This window comes from Pan paniscus, chromosome 18 (assembly GCF_029289425.2).
Source record: "Pan paniscus chromosome 18, NHGRI_mPanPan1-v2.0_pri, whole genome shotgun sequence".
Taxonomy (NCBI): domain Eukaryota; kingdom Metazoa; phylum Chordata; class Mammalia; order Primates; family Hominidae; genus Pan; species Pan paniscus.
Genome location: NC_073267.2, coordinates 62,051,491 through 62,065,733, shown reverse-complemented (window position 1 = coordinate 62,065,733; position 14,243 = coordinate 62,051,491). Strand labels below are relative to the sequence as shown.

Genomic DNA, 14,243 nt, shown 5'->3' with positions numbered 1-14,243 from the left:
GATAGAGATATAGATGTGGCTATAGAGATACAGCTAGAGATAGACATAGATATGTGAGAGGGGACTTATTAGGTGAATTGGCTCACATGATTATGGAAGCTGAGAAGACTCACCGTAGGTCATCTGGAGAACCAGGGGAGCTAATGCCAGCTCCAGAATCCAAAGGCCAGAGAATCTGAAGCTCTGATGTCCAAGGACAGGAGTAGAAGGGTATTCTGGCTCCAGAAGAGAGAGAGCATTCACTTTTCCTCTGCTTTTTTATTCTGTCCAGGCCCTCAGCTCATTAGATAGTACCCACTCACATAGGATGAGGGTGGATCTTCCTTACTCAGTCCACTGATTTAAATGCGTCTCTTCTGGAAACACCCCCACAGACACACCCAGAAATAATGCTTTACCAGCTATCTGGGTATACCTTAATGCAGTCAAATTGAGACCTAAAATTAACAATCACAGATGCCAAGCAGAGTTTGGATGCCAGACACTTATCCTATTTCCCCAACTTTAAACCAGGGTATAGGCAAAGATCACCTTATCCTTGTGAAGCTACAAGGTAAGAGAATTCCAGGCAGACTATAAATGTGAGCACTCCTTTCCTGAACCCCTGGGTAATGTTGTTTCATCTGGTTAGTAATTGTCCACTTGGCGGGAGAGACATCCAATAAGAATGTGATACTTGCCTGTACACGTCCACAGCAATGGCCTAACTTGGTAGCAAGGGGGCTGGTTTCCTGTGTGTAACCCTCTGCCCAAGTCATGCTTGGCAATTTCATTTCGTGATGCCCAGACAATAGGGAGTGTAACCGTAAGTCCATTATATGGGCAAAATTAGCACCAATCCTCCTACTTTTGAATAAGATCTCTGCTAGCCGAGGTCATTTTTCTAGCTTTCTCATAGAGGAATACCTTTTAGAGCCAAATATAATTTTCATTTTGCAGAATGTTAATTAGAGGTATCATTTGTCAACTGCCCTCTATGTGCCTGGAACATCCAGTTCCTGGAACATACATGATCTCAGAGCCCTCAACAGCTATGAGAGATTGCCAGTGTAGCCAGTGGAAGAAACAGGTTATCTTTTCACCAAATCATTTCTTTTTTTCTCTTGGGCTCTCAGGAAGGGTATATTTTTAAGATATTCCTTTTGATGGGAAGATGGAGGTGTGTGTGATAAGATCTGATCAGTGGAATGTGGGTAGGAATGACATTTGCTACCTCCAGGCCTGGCTTTTTCTTTTTCTCCATCTTCCCCTTCCGGGGCATGGAGGCCATGGGTGAAGATGGTCAGGCTGTAATATGGAAGAAGCCTATACCCTTTGTACTCACCTCCCTGGGTCTCTATGCATGAGACATCTCAAATGCACCCCTTCAGATTCTCAAGGTCTCACTTGGACAATGCTCCAGCCACTGCTATGGTTGCCGGCTCTCCATGAGAATTCAGTCATGCAACTCTTATATGTACACCAAGGGCTTCAGTGGTGCTGGAGAACATATGGAGGACAGACATGGGGACAAGTGGGAAAGCCTCGTTGGAGTAAAGTTTTGATCCAAGGGGATGGGAGCCAATGGGATAAACGCTTCACCCTTATCCTACAAGACATATAGTCTTATGGCCCATTTTATGATTTTTTTTTTGAGTCCGCAGGACCACACAGCCCACCGCCCTCAGTGGCAGACAATGCAACAAGGCAACCTTCTGCTCACTTTTCCTCTACCTGCTATACTCTCCTTGTTTTCACTGTTGTTCTCTAATACCATACTTGCTAACAAAGCACTTCCACATAAGCCTTTGCCTTTTCTCACTGTGGGACCCAGTTTAAGACACACTACTGGGTAGAAAGCTATCTGGTAGAACCACCCAACCAGGAACATAAATACTGAATTTTGTGTGAGTGAGAAATTAATTTTGATTGTATTAAACTATTGAAATTTGGGGTTTGTTTGTCAGAGCTGTTAATGCTAATTACCCTAATAGATGACTCTCCTTTTACAGATAAGAGAGCTGAGTTCAAAGAATTGAAATAACTTTTGCATAGTCACACAGTTATGTTGGAACAGAGAGTTCAAATCAAGGTCTGCTAGCTTGTAGTGATTTGTGGTAAATCACAATTTTCATGATCCATTTACAAAATGGTAATCTTTTGGAGGATGATTTCTTCATCTTTCTATCTCCCTCCTTCCAACTCCATCTCATTCAAAGGCTCATGCGTGTATTTGCTTAGCTGAGCTGAGTCCAGATAGTACTTGTATAAGCAACCTTCCCTTTTCCATGAACGAATGCCCATTGATATACTTGGCTGCTTTTTAAAAAAATAGGTTGGGTAGGGGGAAAAACTTCCTTTGAGGATTACAGAAATAAGTGAGTGTGACTTTGAAGGGGTCTTAGTTCCTAATTTTCCATACTAGGATTGTTCGGACAAACAATCATTATTTATTATATGATAAAAATGTTTTTTATTTGACACATTCAGAAAAATAGCAAAAAGAAAGAAAACTAATCTATAATATCAGGGGTTAAATGAATTATTCAAAATGAGAAGGAAAGAATTGCCTCTCCACTCCTTACAAACTCCAGCACTATCAGATTCACCTTCCAAAGAAAAGCATTGTTAAAATTATGGAGCAAAGTTATTCCTCTATCTATCTGCCTCCTATTTGCCCATCTATTTATCTATCTATTGAGATATACAATTTTGAGCAAGTTTTTCAACTACATGCATTTGAAAACAATTTTTGGATGTTACTCAAAATGGCTAAATCTTTTCTCTTAATTCTATATCATTAAAATGTTTCAATTACCATATATTCATTAATGTATACAACAAATATTTAGTGATCACTGTCTATGTGCCTGGTGTTTTTTTAGTGGTGAACAAGACAAAGCTTCTACTCTAGTGAATCATACAACAAAAATTTATATTACGATGTAATATTTCATCATATAGATGTACCAGATTTTACTTAACCAATTTCCCAAAGATGGGCATTCTAAATTGTTTCAATTTTATTTACTGTTACAAAAAATACTGTAATGAGAACACTTGCATATTTATCTTTACATACTCACACTATTATTTTTGTAGAGTAGAATCCCAGAAATAGAATTATTAGGTCACATGTAACATTTCAATAGATACTGGTAAGTTACCCTCCACAATATTGTACCAATGTTTTAATACAGTGTGAATCTGCTCTCCTCTCCCTACTGTTTCCTGCACTTAATGTTATCAATGTTGGCTTTTGGTTTTTGGCCCATCTCTTTAGTGAAAATAATCTCTTTTTTTGTACATTTCTTTAATATTAGTGAAACTGAGCACCATTTGACATGTTTGTTGCTGAAGGTGCTTCTTCTGTAAGTGGCTGCTGATAGCATCTGTCCCTGTGTCTATCTGTTTATTTTTTCTTATGAATAAATATCGAGCTCCTACCATTGTGAACGTGACAGGTATATTCCCTCATGGAGCTTCCAATCCAGCTGGGAAGATAGACCTTGACCAATGGTAAAAAGACCCAGGACGCATCTTATGAACATGTGGTATCAGGTTCTATGGGAGCACATAACAGTCTTGGGTGAAAGTGAGCAGGAAAGGCTTCTTGGTAAAGGAGATGTTCCACAGTAGGAGGAATTGGCCCCGTGGAGGTAGAGACCGGAATTAAATTAACAGGATGAAGAAGCACTAAGCAGGAAGGCGATTAGGAGTCTCTGGTTTGGCTTTATTGCTTTACATATTTATGTAAATGTAATTGCTTGTATCCACTGACTGATGAGAAACAGGTGATATTAGGATTATAATAGCAATTGTTACTTAATAATAATAGTAACTAACATTTTTGAATGTTCGGTTTATTCTAGATAATCTTATGAGCAATTTACATGTATTTTCATTTAATCCCTTCTCCATCTCTTGCACTAGCTACTCTTTCTTTTTTTCTTTTTTTTTTTGTTGTTGTCGTTTTTTTTGAGACAGAGTCTCCCTCTGTCGCCCAGACTGGAGTGCAGTGGCGCGATCTCGGCTCACTGCAAGCTCCGCCTTCCGAGTTAACTACATTCTCCTGCCTCAGCCTCCCGAGTAGCTGGGACTACAGGCACCCGCCACTGCGCACAGCTAATTTTTTGTATTTTTAGTAGAGACGGGGTTTCACTGTGGTCTCGATCTCCTGACCTCTTGATCCGCCCGCCTCGGCCTCCCAAAGTGCTGGGATTACAGGCGTGAGCCACCGCGCCCAGCCACTAGCTGCTCTTTTATTAGTCCCATTTAACTGATCAGGAAATTGAGGCACAGCTAGGAAGTAGTGGGGCCTATTCTTTGCAGTTGTATAGCAAGAATTCCCTGTAGTTAGAAAATTTCTATTTATGCTATATTCCCCTTGGTGTCCACTTTAAAACGTGGGCCTTCAGTATGCTTCCATCACATAATTGCTGAGTGATATTGAGACCACTACTCTGAGCTTTAGATTCTTCTTCTGTAAAATAAATTTAGTGATACTTAACATTGATAGATGACTTTCTGCATGGGTCAGGGGAAGCTGAGTTATACTTCAGTTGAAAAAAAAGCTTCTAGCAACAAAGTGTTATTTATTTCTCACTCATGTTACATATTGACTGGGCTGGGAGCTCTGTTCCATGTCTCCTTTCTCCAGGACTCCCTGTCTCCTTGCTCCAGCATGGCACACATGTCTAGAATCTCTGCAGCAGGGGCAGGGGCCACTTGCTTCCATTCAGCAGTGTTACATACTCTTCCTCTTTCATTGGCCAAGGCAAGTCACGTGGTCATAGCTGAGCTTCAGCAGGCAGAGAATTGCAGTCTTGTCCTGGACAGGAAAGAAGAGAAACAGTACTGTTTATGAACTACCATAATCCACGTGCCAGTTTCTGTTCTACCTGCTTTACTGTAACAATCCACTTACTTGCCAACAACCCTGTGTAGTAACTATGATTGCTATCCCCATTTTAAAGATGAAGTATCTGAACTCCCATGGTCTCTGAAGCCCTGTTCACAAGAGCCAAGAAATGGAATCAACCTAAGTGCTCATCAGTGGATGAATGGACAAAGAAAATGTTACATATAAACACAGTGGAATACTATTCGGCCATAAAAAAAGAAAGAACTCCTGTCGTTTGCAGCAAGATGGATGGAACTAGAGGTCATTGTGTTAAGTGAAATAAGAAAGGCAAAGAAAGACAAATACCATATTTGTTAGAGAGTACAGTGATGGTTATCAGAGGCATAGAAGGGTAGCGTGGAGGGTGGATGAGAAGTTGGTTAATGAATACAAACATACAGTTAAATAGAAGGAATAAGTTCTAGTATTATAGTATTAATATACTACATATTACTAATATAATATAGTATAAATATACTACGTATTACTAATATAATATAGTATATCTAATATTCTATAGAACAGTAGAGAAATTATAGTTAATAATAATTTATTGCATATTTCAAAGTAGCCAGAAGAGAAAAATTGTTCTGTTTCCAACACAAACAAATGATAAATGTTTGAGGTAATGGGTATTCCAACCCTGATTTGATCATTCTGGATTGTACACAGGTCTCAAAATATCACGTGTACCCCCAAAATATGTACAGCTATTATATATCATTTTTTAAGATGAGGAAATTGAGGGAAATAAAGATTGAGTCACTTGCCCAAGGTCACTTGGCTAGAAAGTAATAGATCAAGTTTCTACCCAAGACACAGTCTCCAGATCCCATACTCTTAAACCACCCACTGTATTTACCTTATAGGGTTATTGTGAGAATAATAGATTAGATGGGACTTGGAAAGTGTAACTTACCATAAGGGAGCATTAGCATTATTGTTGTTGCTGCTGGTCCTTCAGTGTGCTGGTCTTAGGAAGTCCTCAGGTGAGGAGATTGATTTGACTCAGCCTCTCCAGTGGCCGTCTCCAGCAACACTCTGCCAGAAAGACACAGGTTTTTGAAGGAGGTGTCACTGCCTTTGCCATGAATGATTCCCACACAAACAATCCTTTTCCAGTCCAGGTCCCATTAACCTAAAAATCATAGGCAAGTGCGGTGATTAGAATGAATCAACATCAGGCGCCGAAGGGCTGGCTCTGTGAATAAGTCATGTAGCACAATGTAAAGTGGGATAACATGTTGTAAATTAATGTTGTTAAAATGAATACTTGATAGTAATCCCAAGGAAGGCTATTTACCATCCGCACTTGAAGCGACAGGAGCTGTGTGGAAGCCAAAGCAATTTGCATTGCACAGAAACACTCAGGTTTGCTGCTGCTGCTGAATTATCAAACACTTTGGCTTCTTTCCATGTGCAGTGCTGTTTAATGTTTACCTAAAAAGCAATGGGGCAGGAATGCGCTCTGTGTACCTTGGGAATGACGAGTGACAGAGGTCAGTGGGATGAACAAAACAAAGGAAATCTATTTTAGTAGCCACCACCTTCTCTGGGCTATCACAACTGGCTTTCATTCTCTCTTGAATTTTGGATGGACTATTCCATCCTGGAGCTGGGTGAACAGAAGCACTGTCAAGACATCAGTAGTCACCTGTTCTTTCTGTCCAAGCTCACTTTCCTGGTCTGGGTCTTCTGATGTCCTGCCTCCATTTTTTAGGTGTTGGAATTTCTATATGCTTCATCAGAGAGCTGATGAATGGCACTGTTCATCAGTGCAAGTCTTGGGCAAAAATTATCTTTGTCTCTTTTAAAAAATATTCACCCCAAGATACTCAAGCTTACCTTGAATACTTTGAGTGCCACATAGAAAATAACACCCACTGTTTTTGACCTCCTCTCCTTCACGAAAATTCAACATTACCCTGTACAATAGCTTCAGAATTCTGCTGCTTATGTGCATGGTTTATTTACATGATAGGCCCAGGAGACAACCAAAAGAGGAGGAGAAAGAAAAATTTAAAAGTCCTGATGATTTTACCCACAGTTCCACTCCATGTGAGGCTGAGAAGGGGAATAGGAACTTAGTTTCCACAGGGCGTGGCGCTTGCCTTCAAGCTAACTACTTTGTCAGGAAACAGACCCAAGAATCCACAATCATTCCAGTGTTAGAAGGAGAACTTCATGTGTTGAACTCACTGAGCTTCTTCCTATGGGATTCTGAAAACCACGACTTGCTTTTCATTTTAAGAGGTAGAAACTATACTCTACTGTAATGGGAGAGTCCAATAATAAATTAACATAATTTAAGCCCATTCTTTTAAACTTAACTTTTAACAGATTTTGCACCTTCTCGGAGTTGTACCAGGAAGAATAAATGATTCCTCTTCCTGGTACTCCTTCTTCCTCCCTGCCACCACTAAAAAGCAAAATCATGTAGTCTAGAATAGGGCAGCCCATTGTTTGATTTTTATTTCATTGAGACTAGGGTTTCTCAAACTTGAGTTATATACAGACCCTTTTGAGAGGAAAATAATTACCATGGATCCCAATGAGTATATAAAAGACTTTTATTAAAATGTTAATATATAAAGTCAGATAGAAACTCTTTGTGCTTATTGTTTTAGTCAATTATGAAACCAAAACAAATTAGAAATTAAATACAAACATCAGTACAGATATAATAAAATCCAAATTAACAATATTAAATAAATATGATGAATCATGTTGTCTGGCTGAAATGGAATCTTCTCTTTAAATGTGGCTGTTGTACTTTGGGCTTTGTTACAAGTTCTCTTGGGGTAGGAGACCTAGACCACCGTGTATGAACAATGCTCTCATCTCTCTTCTCTAGTTCTCATCACTTGGCATGAATTGATCATTTCCTATGAGTTTTTGCACTGGATCTTTCTCTGTTCTTTTCTGCAGGTAACACAGGTAGTAGTATTAGGAGCCTAGAGGATGGCAAATTACAAAAGCAAAGTCTTTTCTGAAATCATATGGCTGAACTCAATGAGAAGGTGGCCATGCAAATAATCCACAACATGCTTCCATTGATTTATTCTTGCTTGTCGCTGAAACTTCATGTGAAATGAAAATTTATTTTGGAGAGAATGTGTGTGGACCCTGAGGGGCTGTGGACTCTAGTTTGGGTGCAGTGTTCTAGATGTATTCTCTTAATGACCTTCGTATTTCCCCACCAGTCATCTTCCTTTGTCCCATATACCATCAGAGCATGGTCAGTTTAAAGGATCCAGCTGGACAATTAGGAGACCCATGCTCTGGTTTTGGTTGTAGCTTTAACTACTCTCTGTCTGCAGTAAAGCCTCCTCTTAAGTCTCTACCAGTCCAAGAAAAGCCATCATTATCTCTTGCCCCAACTGGAATGGCCTCCCAACTTGCCAACCTGCTTCCATGCTTGGCCCCCTGCCCCATCCATTTTTCACCCTAGAGCAGAGGGCAATCTTCTTAAATTGTGCATTAATCATGTCACTTTCTTGTTTTATACCTCTCCACTGAAGTTCCAATTTTATTTACAATAAAACCCATGACCTACTATGCTGTAGGTCCATTTTCCACAACCCCCCCCATTTTCGTCCTACAGCAGAGGGTAATCTTAAATTATAAATTAGTCATGTCATTTCCTTGTTTAATACCCTGCCATTGAGGTTCCAGTTTTACTTACAATAAAATCTATGACCTACCAAGTTGTATGGGATCCAGTCCCACCTATCTCTCCAGCTCCAACCCCTCCTCACTTCTTCACATTCTCCGTGCGCAGTCCTAGAGTTTCATTTCAATTCTTCAAATTGCCCAACTCTTCTTTGCATGAGGTTTTTGAATGGGCTTTTTGCTCTCCCTGAAACACTCTCCATTTCTACCAGTCAGCTCCTCTCTCCCTGGTTTCTAATAATCCTTTAGAGCTTATTTTAATTCCTGCCTTTTCAGATCAGGCTCCTCTGATTACCCTACCTTGGTTAAATTTACCCTCAAACCTTGCTCTCTGTATCCATATTTTCTTGAACTCCATCATGCCACAATTTAGTTGTGTGATGTGGGCATACATTCCTTTTTGCATCTGTCTTCCTCCACTAGAATGTCAGCTCCTTGAGGGCAGCAACATTGTCTGCTCTTTTATCATGGTATCTCCCCGCACCTAAGACAGTGCAGGTATGGAGACTCTATTGAATTATTGAATTAATATTTGTGAAGGAATGAAAGCCTTCCTTCCACTGGACTCATTTCCTGGGCTTAATTTTCCTTAGCTATAAAGTGGAGCTAATAACATCTGCTTTATTTGACCTCCTTTATTTAACACAGAAAAGCCAGTTTTGTAGTCAGGCCCTTTGCTTGGTACCAGGGATACAGAGTGTATTGACAAAAGTTCAAGGGGTCTTGAAGAGAGTCAAGTGCTGGAGGTTTGGTATCAATAGCCAGGCAGAAGGTGTGGGGAGTCAGGCTGACTGCCTGGGGAGCTCCACCCCTTGGGCACCAATAGTCCAATGCCCCAGGAGCCTTCTCTCTCCTGCCAGGGATGGTCTGGCTGCCTTTGACTCAGAATGGAGCGCATTTTACGTGTATTCACTGAAGGATCATGGTCAGTTACTTAGAAGCTCTAAGTCTTTCTACCATTTTTGCCCTTTATCTCTCGTTTAACATAGCTTCTTCCTACTTTTATTCGGGAGATCCTGATGGAGTGAGTTTAGCTTGGTTCATCAGTTCATTCATTCAGTGCACACATGATGAGCACCTTCTATGTGTCAAGCACTAGGATTGTGAATTTTGCTTCTGCTACCACTGAGACAACACAGCTCTGGCCCTAACATTGGGGCTTGGTGTGCTAGTTGCTTTTCTGAAGTCCATCTTCCTTATAGAACTCTGCGGCATCATAACCACGTGGTGAGCTGGAGTGGAATTTAGGAACTCAGCCTTCTTACCTCCTTCTACAGGAACAGTGTGACATTGGGTGGGTTTCTTAACCTCTCTAAATCAAGGATTTCCTAACATGTAAAACAGGGCTATAAATTCCTGCTCCACCTACTTCTTTGGGTTCTTTTCAGACTTGAGATAATGAGCACGAGGGAGCTTAAAAGAAGCATAGAGCAAAATGAAAATATAATTAACTCAATGACTGTAAAATGCCAAGAGAGGTAAAGATAAGGAAACTAATGCTGATTACATATTTACCATGTGCTTGAGGCTTTGCTAGATGCTTCATGTGCAATACTCAAACTGTCATGAAAAGCCATTTTTCCTGGAGAGAAAACTGGGACCAAGAATGCCAGGTCACTTTTTCAAGACTGTGCAGCCAGTAAGCAATGAGGTTGGCTTTCCAACCAGATCTGGGTGACTTTTAAGGCCAATATGCCCACTGCTTCAGGCTGTCCAAAATGACTGAACATTGTGTATCATTGTGGAGGGTCGTTCAGCCTCTACCTAAATGCTTCCATATGGGCGTGGTCCGATTTCTTTGGGATCCTTACCCTGGAGACAGATAGGATAGACCTAAGGTCAGAATATCTCTCTATTGGTAAAGTTAAATCTTTTGTCCTCCCTCCATCCAGCTGGAAGTGCGCTCTAGAAGTCATGGGCTTGCTGGCAATTTGGGGAATGTCTTAAAAAATCCCTTTCTTGGCCGGGTGTGGTAGCTCATGCCTGTAATCCCAGCACTTTGGGAGGCCCAGGAGGGCAGATCACCTGAGGTCAGGAGTTTGAGAACAGCCTGACCAACATGGCGAAACCCCATCTCTACAAAAATACAAAATTAGCCAGGTGTAGTGGCACGTGCCTATAATCCAGCTACTTGGGAGGCTGAGGCAGGAGACTCCCTTGAACGTGGGAGGCGGAGGTTGCAGTGAGCTGAGATCGTGCCATTGCACTCCAGCCTAGGCAATAAGAACAAAACTCTGTCTCAAAAAAAAAAAAAAAAAAAAAAAAAAATCCCTTCTCCTTTCAGACAACTCAAGTTGCCCCAAGTCCTGGTGGTAGGCCAACAGCCTCACAATTCCAGAAATGCCTCCTTATCTGCTGAAAGCTCCAGCCCATTGACAACTGCTTTCTGAATTCTGAGGACGCTCCCTATCCTGTAGGTAATACAATAACAGGGTAGAGGCTGCAGCAAGAGAGATGAAGCCTGAAGCAATTTGGTAGCAGCTAACACCCCAAATACCCTGAGCTTCATCTGTACTCATTCTCCCCAGCGCTGTGGATGGCTCCTGTGGACTCCAGTTTATCTCAGCCTCAAAGCTAATAGAGTTAAACCAGCTGGTCAATTTAAACAGGAACTGAAGCAGTGAGATGTTACTGTATTCTGAGATGGGGCTAATAAACTTTAATAGATTTCAGCTAACAATTTGGTATAAATTAGACATTGCACTGCTGCTGAGGTAATAACTTTTGGCACTAAATAACAGAAAATCAACCTCTGTGATGTGCTTCAAAAACACCTTCATCGAGCCTCCGAGATTCAGGCAGATTTCACTATTGATTACTGCTCACTCTTCCCCAAGCTTTAAGAAAACAGCAAACTGCTCCAAAATATACCCCCTCAAAGGGGCCCAGACTTTTTCTCTCACCTGCTCAGTAACTCATTTACGTTAAAGAGCCCTTGGGCTTGAAATGGGTACAAGGTGGCTGGAAGACTTCTAAGGATGAGTCAGGAGCCAAGATATTAGACAATCCCCTTAAGAGCACTCAAACACTTGTTCATGTTTTTCTGGAATCTTCCAAAATGTTCACCAGCTGAACGAAGTCATTTCCATTAGAGTCTGTTTAACAATGGTTCCAATGTGAGCTCTGTGATGAGCATGGGTTAGGCACTAGAGTCAATGGAGTATGTGGCAAGAGGCCTGACCTGGCTTTAGGAGAACGTGCTCAGGTCTTGGCTGTGGCATTAATGATCTGCATGACCTTAGGCAAGTGATTTAACTTCCCTGAACCAGAGTTCCCACACTCACTTGCCTTAAAAGGATGTGAGGTGGGAGGAAGTTTGAGAATCCCTGAGAAAGTGCGTTGTAGGCTGGGAAGTGCTATCCAAACATATGTTGTGAGATTCAATAGGTTGTGGGACGTTTGGGTGGTCTAGGGTATACTAGGGTTCTAAAGCTCTGGGACATCATCATGAGTCTCAGAAATGGCCAGAATGTTCCTTGCTGCAGATGCATTGGCCCCATCTGCAGGTCCTCTTTGACACCTACCTTACTCTCTCCCTCCACTCACACTCTGAGAACTGTGCTCAGGGGCAGCGCTACAACTTCCACATTGGTCTTTACAGGGCTTGAGTGATTATTTCAAGAACAGAACGCTGTGTGGAAACCTTTACCATATTTCATTGTATCTAAGACACATTTTTTTTTTTTTGTAATTTAACATCTCTAAGGTTGGGTTATGTTTCTTCATCATTGTCAGGTTGGAGCTTAATCAGCAGCACTTTTTTTTAATGTCACACACAGTAATGGTGATGCATCTCACAATTGAGATCATCTTAGACATGATGGAATATGGAATCGTGTGCCTGTTACAAGCCAGGCTCTTGTCTGGGTTCTAGAGATGGTGGAAACCAAGACAGCACCATCCTCTAGTGGTGTTCACATCCCACCACAGTGGAGTCAGGTAAGTCAAACAGGAGCAAGTCAACAAGAGGATTTCATATGGTATTACATTTTGGAACAACATAATAGAAAAAAACAAAGATGATCTAGAGTTTTAAGCTACTATTAAGAGGACAGTCCATGGGGGCGTCTCAGAGGAGGTGAAATTTACACAGGAAGCTGAATGCTAGAAGGAAGTTTACCTGGTAAGGTCCAGGACCAAGAGCTTTCCAGTGTGAAGGAATAGCCAGGTCGTCCCTACAATGAGAATTGTGTTAGCAGGATGTTACTGGTAGAGTCCTTATGTGCATAATTCTCTAAATATGTGCAAATGAGAATAGTCATAGATTTCCCCAAAGATCTTGTGCGTTTATCTTTCCTTGATTTTTTTTAAAACCAAGCTCCCAATCTACCTTCATCAAGGACTGTCTTAGTTTCCTAGGGCTGCTGTAGTAAATTACCACAAACTTGAGTGGTTTAAAACAAGAGAAATTTATTTCATTATAGTTCTAGAGGCTACCAGTCTGAAATAAAGGTGTCTGTAGGGCCATACTCTCTCTGAAGGATGTAGGGGAAAATGTGTTCTATGCTTTCTCATAGTTTTTGGTGTTAGCTGGAAATCCTTGTAATTCCTTGGCTTGGAGTAGACACATTTCTCCAAGCTCTGCCTCTGTAATCACAGGGCTTTCTCCCCATGCATGTCTGTCTCTTTTCCTCTTCTTACAAAGACATCAACCATGTCGGATTGGGACCCACTCTCATTCCGTATGACCTTGTCTTCACTTGATTACATCTACAAAGACTCTATAAAAGCATAGTCACAGGTACCAGGGATTAGGACTTCAACATATGTGTTTAGAGGACACGATTGAACTCATAACAGTTTTCCTAATAATACATATCAAGAGGAGGCCTTAATGGAAATCTGATGCCACTTTGATAACATGAGACCCGAACCCTCTCACCACCAAACAGATCTCCTACATTTTGTTTACAGAGAAGAAAAGTCATGACCCCATCTTTAGGGTTTAGGATCCAAATGCCAGGTTTCCCTGCAAGCATTTTCTAATCTCTCTATTGGCCTAGGTGATTTTGGTGATAAGGTAAAAGCTTTATTTTGGTGGAAGATGGTCATCACCCTAAACCTCCCTAATGGTAATCATTGACTGCAACAATTAATGACACTATTTTTGGAGTACATGGGTGGCAGCCATAGCCAAGTGAGAAATTTCTAATAACTTGGTAGCCAGTTGTCATCAGGAGTATTAGTATTAAAATAGGTAGTTCATTCCTCTGTCTATTCCTGTTACGATATAATGCCACCTTTGGAAGTCATCATAAAATAATAGCTGGCATTTATTGAGTGCTTATCATGTGTTAGGTATTTGCCACGTGGTTTAAATGTATTGTGAACCCATTTAATTATTGCAATAACCTCATGAAGTAGGTACTATTATTCCCCTCACTTTAAGTTGTGGGGAACGAAAGTTACAAAAGCTTCTGTGTCTTGCATACTGTCACTAAGCTGGTGGGTGATGTAAAGAAGATTCAAATTTAACAGGCCTGGCTTGAAAGCTTGTGGGCGTAACCACTCTCTCTACTGCTCTTCAACAGGGCAGCCCCCTCTTTTTATGCCAGACAAGGGAAATGATGTTCTCAAGGTCACACAGCTGAAAGATACCAGAACTGATTAAAGGACCCAGATTCTTCTGATTCCCGGGCCAAGTGCTTGCTCTGCTGCCCCTTGCTTTCCCAAGGCTTCATCAGCATTC

The 14,243-nt window shown here is 41.1% G+C and overlaps 2 long non-coding RNA genes across 2 annotated transcripts in view; one reads left to right on the top strand and one right to left on the bottom strand.

The window, feature by feature from the left end:
- Nucleotides 1-3,474: 3,474 nt before the first annotated feature.
- On the bottom strand, nt 3,475-9,044 carry LOC130540868 (uncharacterized). The gene is made up of 3 exons (XR_008954885.2): nt 8,587-9,044; nt 5,802-6,020; nt 3,475-4,810 (listed from the first exon to the last, which is right to left on the bottom strand). It is a non-coding gene; the product is annotated as an uncharacterized LOC130540868 (long non-coding RNA).
- Nucleotides 9,045-11,348: 2,304 nt separating this feature from the next.
- Nucleotides 11,349-14,243, top strand: part of LOC130540869 (uncharacterized) — a 55,489-nt gene continuing 52,594 nt past the window's right edge. Inside the window, exon 1 of the long non-coding RNA XR_008954886.2 lies at nt 11,349-12,493. This is a non-coding gene — a long non-coding RNA (uncharacterized LOC130540869). The remainder of the gene's footprint in view (nt 12,494-14,243) is intronic.